This window comes from Passer domesticus, chromosome 2 (genome assembly GCF_036417665.1).
Source record: "Passer domesticus isolate bPasDom1 chromosome 2, bPasDom1.hap1, whole genome shotgun sequence".
Taxonomy (NCBI): Eukaryota; Metazoa; Chordata; class Aves; order Passeriformes; family Passeridae; genus Passer; species Passer domesticus.
The window spans coordinates 2,298,605-2,305,648 of NC_087475.1; the positions used below are offsets into that span (position 1 = coordinate 2,298,605).

A 7,044-nucleotide genomic window follows, 5' to 3' on the forward strand; every position below is an offset into this window, starting at 1 on the left:
ACCCCAGCTGCAGCCCCTGCAGTCCCATCCTGCTTGTTTTTCTCTCTGCAGCCCACGGGGTTTGTGCTCTGGGGCTGAGATTGGGATCATTTGTCCTTGGTGCCCAGCTGGAGCAGGAATTGTTTTGTCTCCCCGCTCTGTGCACAGAGCTCACCATCCCAAAATATGAACCCAGACCCCACACTAAAGCAGCCCAGAATGTGAAAAATATAAATGCTCAAACCTGAAGCATCAGTTCCAGTGCTTCACCACCCTCACAGAGAGTGATTTCTCCTTAATATCCCATCCAGCCCTGCCCTCTGGCACTGGCAGCCATTCCCTGTGTGCTGTCCCTGCATGCCCTGGAAATTGTCTCTCTCCAGCTTTCCTGGGGCTCCTGCAGGCCCTGCAAGGCCACCCTGAGCTCAGCCCAAAGCTTCTCGGGTGCAGGTGAACAATGCCAGCTGTGCCAGCCTTTGCTGCCAGCAGAGCTGCTCCATCCCTCTGCTCATCCTGGAGCCTCCTCTGGGCTCTCTGCAGCAGCCCTGGGCTGGGACAGGGCTGGGGCAGCTCTGCAGGTGGAATCACAGAATAAGGAATCAGGGAATGATTTGGGTTGAAGGGACCTTAAAATCTTCCCACTCCACTTCTGCCATGGGTAGGGTCACCTTCCACTATCTCAGGGTCTCCAAGCCCTGTCCAACCTGGACATGGAGTTGTCCAGGACAGGGACAGGTTGATGCAGGACAAATACAAAGAAATAAAGTCAAGTTTCTCTCTTCATTCCAATTTTAAAGAACTTTCAGATCAGCTCTTGAACAAGTGGAACTGGACCTTTTTTTTTCATTCCAAACCATGCAAGCGGGAAACAAACCCTGAAGGTTGGAGTTTTAATCAAAATCGGAGAGGGAAGAGCAAATCCTCGCACCTGCATTGTAGCATTCATATTTCTCTGGAAAAATCCCTTTGCCCAGGATTTTTCTCCTGGGAAGCTGAGAAGCCTCAGAGAAAAAGGATAACAATTCTTATCTCATTTGCTTCTCTTGTGTTTTGCTTCTTTGGAATGTGTTTGGATATTGTTTACTCACAGGTGATTGTTTCATTGGACTCTGGTGTGAGTTGTTTTCACTCTTTGGGCAATTGGGGCCAAGCTCTGTCGAGACTCTGGAAAGAGTCACGAGTTTTCATTATTATCTTTTTAGCATTGAGTAAGTATCCTTTCTGTATTCTTTACTATTCTTTAATATAATATAGTATTATAAAATAATAAATTAGCCTTCTGAAAACACAGAGTCAGATTCATCATTCCTTCCTGCCTTCATTTGGACATTCCCAGCAAATACAATGCTGCATCATCCAGCGCCATAAATCCAGGTTGCTCTGCTGCCTGTGGCAGCTTTCCCCAGCCAAGGATCTCCTCCAGGAGCACCTTCACAAGGACAGTTTAATTATTTAGAAGAGATGAAATGCTTTTCACAATAGGAAAAAAAATATAAAAGGGAAAAAACCCAATAATGTAGAGTGGAATAAAAAGCAGCAATACCTTTGCAGGTTTGTTGGGAAATCCTCCAGCCTCTTCTCTCCCTGCAGAGGGAAGCAAATGAAGTGTTTAACAAAGGGATCCCATTTCCTGGTGTGACAGGAGGAGACAGATTAGCAGCAGAGAGAATGAAAAGCCTCGTGCCACAACTGGAATGCTCTTAAGGAAGACGAAGTGTCCTGGGCAGCTCCCGGGACTGCCAAAGGAAATGAGGGAAGAAATGAGCACAGCCTGAAGGGATTTGTTCCAATTGCCCCCGTGACAGGTTGGGAGCACAGGGAAGGAGCAACACAATGCCCAGAATGATTTCATCCCTGTTTTTTTATTATCCAGGGGTCATGGGATGCAGCAGGTAGCCAGAATCCACTTGGCTCCAAGTGATTTCCTGGGGAAGGAGTTTTGTGGGATTTAATGAAGTCATGAGCTCATATTTGCAAGGATTCATTTCACTGGAGATGGCCCAGATGGATTGGGATGAGGGTCACTGTTGCTTCCCAGCTCTTTGGAAATCCTGGAAGATGTTGCTAAAGCTCTCTGGGAAATGCTTTTCCCATCTTGCAAAACTTTTTTGGGATTTTCATCTCTTTTCCCGCCCTGATCTAAAATGTTAAGCAAAGCTTTGCAACATTTTGTTCTGATTAAGGACAAAAAAAATTTTAAAAATATTGAAGAGGGGAATAAAGAAGAAGAAAAATTGACTCACTTGGATCTGCTGAGGTCAGGGAAACAATTTTTGGGCAGAATTTGGCTGCAGGTGAAGGTCTCACCTTGCTTTTCAGTTTTCTCTGTTTTCTCAGGGCTTTCCAAGACATTCTGCTGCTGCTCTCCTTTGCCTCAAGTTTCCTTTTTCTCTTCCAAGTGAATATTCTTTGATGAAAAGTCATGCAAATAAATTATCAGGGCTGTTAATAAATGAGAATTTTTTCTGAACAGTTCTACAACAGATGGAGCTCACAGAGGAGCTGTAGAGAATGATTAGCCAGTGTTTATGAAGTATTTTGAAAATTATTCTTAATATTCCATAATCCATAACCCATGCCTTCAAAAAATTAGGATTTCATGGCCCTTAGGAATTGTCCTGCAGCCTTGTAGATCCCATTTTCCACCTGGTGTTAAGTCAGTGATTTCAACACTGTTCCATCAGGCAGGAATTTTTTCATGGTGGCTTCCAGCATTTCATTTCCCCCTCTCTGCCTGATAAAATCATTAAGTTGAGGAGGATTGGGTGTGAAATAAAATAGGAAATTATAAAGTGACATTCTGCAGGGAGGCAAGGGGACAGGCTGACTCCAAGCCAAACATTCTTAATGATTTCTCAAGAACTTGGTGTCAGAATTGTTTTAAAATCATATTTTAAGCCTGGTATTTGATATTATCAGCCGGTGACTTTGATTACAAGATTAAATCTCTTGTAAGAATTTCAGGGACTAACCCAGCCACACTTCCTGACATCTTTTACATTTGTTTAGATTTAAAACAGCTTTACACCTGATTTCCCCAGTTCCCGGAACCCATGCTTGCTTCCCATTGCTGGCATGGCAAAGAGCAGCCATGGAAAACTTGGAATGAAATCTGAATTTTCAGGCTACCTTTTGTATCTGTACAAAAACGTGTGTGTGTGTATATATAAATATATAAAAATAAATATAAATATACATATATATATATAAAAATAAAACTCAGAAGGGGAGCACAGAGCACTCACAGGATCCCTCTGTTCTCTTGGCAGAGCAATCTGATTTGAGAGGGAACCTTGTTAATGCAGAACAATTAACAAAAGCTGATTTACAAAGAAATCCTGACAAGCTGGGCTTGACGAGGAAGCTCAGCAGAGCTGGGTTTGGGCTGCACCTGGACAACACCAAGAGGAGAAATTCAGGGCATCTTTCAGCTGAGGGACAGCTGAAAATGAGGATTGCAAGGAGGGGCAGCCAAGGATCACAGCTTGATCAGCCTGGTCTGGTGGAAGGGCTGTGTTTAATGACATGGCAAGAGTCCTGGAAGTGTGATAAACGGGAATATTGTCATGGAATCATGGGATGGTTGAGGCTGGAAGGGACCTTAGGGGTCATCTTGTTCCAGACAGGGACACCTTACACTGTCCCAGGCTGCTCCAAGAAAAAATCCAACCTGGCCTTGGGCACTGCCAGGGATCCAGGGGCAGCAACAGCTGCTCTGGGAATTCCAGCCCCTGTCCACCCTCCCAAGGAACAATTCCTAATTCCCAATATCCCATCCAGCCCTGCCTTCCTTCAGCTTAAGGCCATTCCCCCTTTTCCTGTCACTCCACACCCTAGTGAAAAGTCCCCCTGCAGCCTTTTTTGAATTCCCTTTTGTTTACTTTTCCTTTGCTGTTTTTCCTGTCATTTTTTTCCTAAACTTTTTGGTGACAAAGGCAAATTTGCCTTTTGATCCTGGCAACAGATCCAAAATCCCTGGTGCTGGCACAGCCCTCCCAGCCCAGGCAGTGCCAGCTGTGCCCCATGGCCACCTTGTCCCCAGCCCAGAGCACTCAGTGCCACCTGCAGGGGACACCTGCAGGGATGGGCACTGCCAAGCTCCCTGGGCAGCCCCTGCCAAGGCCTGAGCACCCTTTCCAGGAAGAAATTCCACCTGATTCTGGAATTCTGTGTGTTTTTCCTTGGCAGAAAAGACTCCAAACACCATCGCTGCAGCACCTGCACATCCTCGTTCGATGATGAGAACACAACAATGAGATGAAGAGAGAGAGGAGGGGACAGGAGGTGTCTAATGAACACTAAAACACCTTTAATTTATGAGAAGCCCCCTCAGGTCCCCTTTAGCATCCTGCAGAACTTAGAGGGAAATTAAAGGGATGGAAACTCAGCCCCAAAAGAGACCCTTAAGTGCTTCCCTCCCCCATGAGCATCGGAGAGAGGAAAAGAAGGGGAGAGGAGCAGCAGCCTCAGAGGAACAAAGGATAAAGTGCTGCTTTCCCTGGAGCTCAGGAGCTGCAAGCAGGCAAGGAGAGAGAAGAAGAAACCTCTGGAATCAAGGAAAAGCCCCACATTCCCTTTCTTTTTTGTACAACACAAGCAAGGGAAGCATTTCCTTGAACCAAATCTCTCAGCTGTGATTGTGAATGATTACCACTGTGTTTAAGCTAAAAATCAAGGGGAAAACTTCAGTTGAAAAGACAAAATTTCTAGAAATAGGTGGAGAAAAACTGGGATTTAGCATTGGAATGCTGGGAATTGCTTTTAACTTCAGTTATGACCAAAACAACCATAAAAATGAAGAAGTAACTTAAACAAGAATAGAGCAACACAGCAGAGGGGATTCTCCCTCTCAACACTTCCAGCTCCCAAAAATAAAGAGTGGAGAAAGAAAGAAACTTTTCCACAGGCCAAAATGAAGATTTTAAGCTTGAAAACATGGATTTATTAATCAGTTTCACCTCATGAGTGCAGCCAGGTTAGCCGAGTTTTCTGCTGTGTCCCAAGGGAAAGGAGGAGAGGAAATGGCCTCAAATGGCACCAGGGGAGGCTCAGGTTGGAGACTGGGAAAGAAAATTTCCCTGGCAGAGTGGTCAGGCCTTGGGCTGAGCTGCCCAGGGAGGTTTGGAGTGACTGGAATTGTCCCAGAGGAGTCTGGATGTGGCCTTGGGGACAGGGTTTGGGGTGATGGCATTGGATGATCCTGGAGGGCTGTTCCCACCTTGATGATCCTGGGATTTCACATGAAACACTCCAAATTACAGCAGCTTTCCTTGCAGAGTGTGTGAAAAAGGAAGAACAGCCCCAGAATCACAAACCAAATTCCCATTATTTGTTCCGTTCCTCTTCTCCCACTGAAGGAAAGAAGGAAAAAAGAAAAGCACAAGAAAAACGGCATCAAGAAAATGAAAAGCCCTCGAAATATAAAAAGCTCCTGGTTGATAACAAATAATCAAATTCTACACAATTCCAGTTGTATTTAATCACTCCTGAATAGGTTACCCAGAGCAGCTGTGGCTGCCCCTGGATCCCTGGAAACGTCCAAGGCCAGGCTGGACTGGGCTTGGAGCCAGCTGGGATAGGGAAAGGTGTCCCTGCCTCAAAAAGGGACCTTAAAAATCTTCTTGTTGTGGGCAGGGACACCTCAAACATGAAAAATTTGAAGGTGTTTTTGGTGTGACTGCCAAGGGATAAAACTGACATTTTCCCAAGGATGTTACAGCTCCTTGGAATCTTGGGACTGTGTGGAGGTGCTGGAAGAGAAAGAAAGGGAATTTCTTCCATGCAGGAAGGACAGCAGGCAAACTGCCTCCATTTCTGAGCACCAAATGGATCAGCCACCACCACAAATTTCCTAAATCCCTGCTCCAGGTGCTTCCCAGCCAGCAGCTCTGCTCCCAAACCTCTCCTCACTTCTCCCTGGGCACTCCTCTGTTTCTGGGAAGGTTTTGGGGTGTTTCTCTTGCATTGAAAACCTCTCCCTCTTCCCCTCCAAGCCCTGTGCCCACCTGGACTTTCCAAAACCAGGAGAGAGGATTTCCCCTCTCGGATTCCCTGCCGGGCACCCATCAATTCCCGGCACAGCCCCAAGGAATGCCAGGGCTCAGTGCCAGCCCCATGCCAGGGGGAGCAGGATTTGTGCCCTCCAGGGCCCCTCCTCATCAGACACTCCAAGCCTTGGAAATGGCTGCAGTGCTCTTTAATTGGCATCATTACCTCAGATAATGTTTTCTAATTAGATTATTGATTTTTTTTTTCTCCCCCCTCTCCTTGTTCTTTTTAATGGATTCCCCTTCCAGTTCTCCACGAGGAGTGAGGATGGATCTCCAGGGAAACTCTTCCAGCACACAGGTGTTTCACTCAGTGTTGGCTTCCTAATTAGCCAGGAGCAAAATTGTTTGTGGGATGGCAGAGAGAACAAGAGCTGTCGTGTTCCACTAAAGTGGAACATTAATTCCTGCTCTGGAATAACAGGGAGAATAATTCCCAGAGGGTTTGTTTTTTTTGTTTTTTTTTTCTGTTCTGCTTCACAAGTCTGCCTACAGAGATAAGAAAGAGATCTCATATCCTGCCAAAATTTTGGTAATTTAAAAAAAAGTCGTGATTCTTGGAAACACCCAAGAGCATTCAAACCAAACTCAGGGTGAGTGTCCCACACCCAGGGCAGAGTCATGGATCTGGAGGATCTGCTGGAAGGCAAATCCAAGCTGATCTTCCCTGACCTCCAAACCAGGGACAGATTGTGGCTGCCCCATCCCTGGAAGAGTCCAAGGCCATGTTGGAGCAACCTGGGATAGTGGAAGGTTCTCATTCCAGGTTCTGGAACGAGATCATCTTTATGTCCCTTCCAACCCAAGCCATTCCATGATTCCATGAAGCTTCTGCAATTCCCACAAACTCCATTTCTCCACAAGTAATTCCCTGTCCATGTGTGAGGATCAAGTCCTGCATGTGTTCAAATGGTGAAAGTCAGGGGCTGTGCAGCTCTTGTGGGAACACCTTTGGATAACCAGGATTAAAAACAGCTTTTCCAAGAGGGATTGGAAATTCCACAGCCCTCTGGAGCTG

At 46.0% G+C, this 7,044-nt stretch overlaps 1 long non-coding RNA gene across 1 annotated transcript; it reads right to left on the bottom strand.

The window, feature by feature from the left end:
• Positions 1–1,130: 1,130 nt before the first annotated feature.
• LOC135295155 (uncharacterized) lies at positions 1,131–3,931 on the bottom strand. The gene is made up of 3 exons (XR_010357173.1): positions 2,223–3,931; positions 1,523–1,563; positions 1,131–1,408 (listed from the first exon to the last, which is right to left on the bottom strand). It is a non-coding gene; the product is annotated as an uncharacterized LOC135295155 (long non-coding RNA).
• Between the last annotated feature and the right edge of the window lie 3,113 nt (positions 3,932–7,044).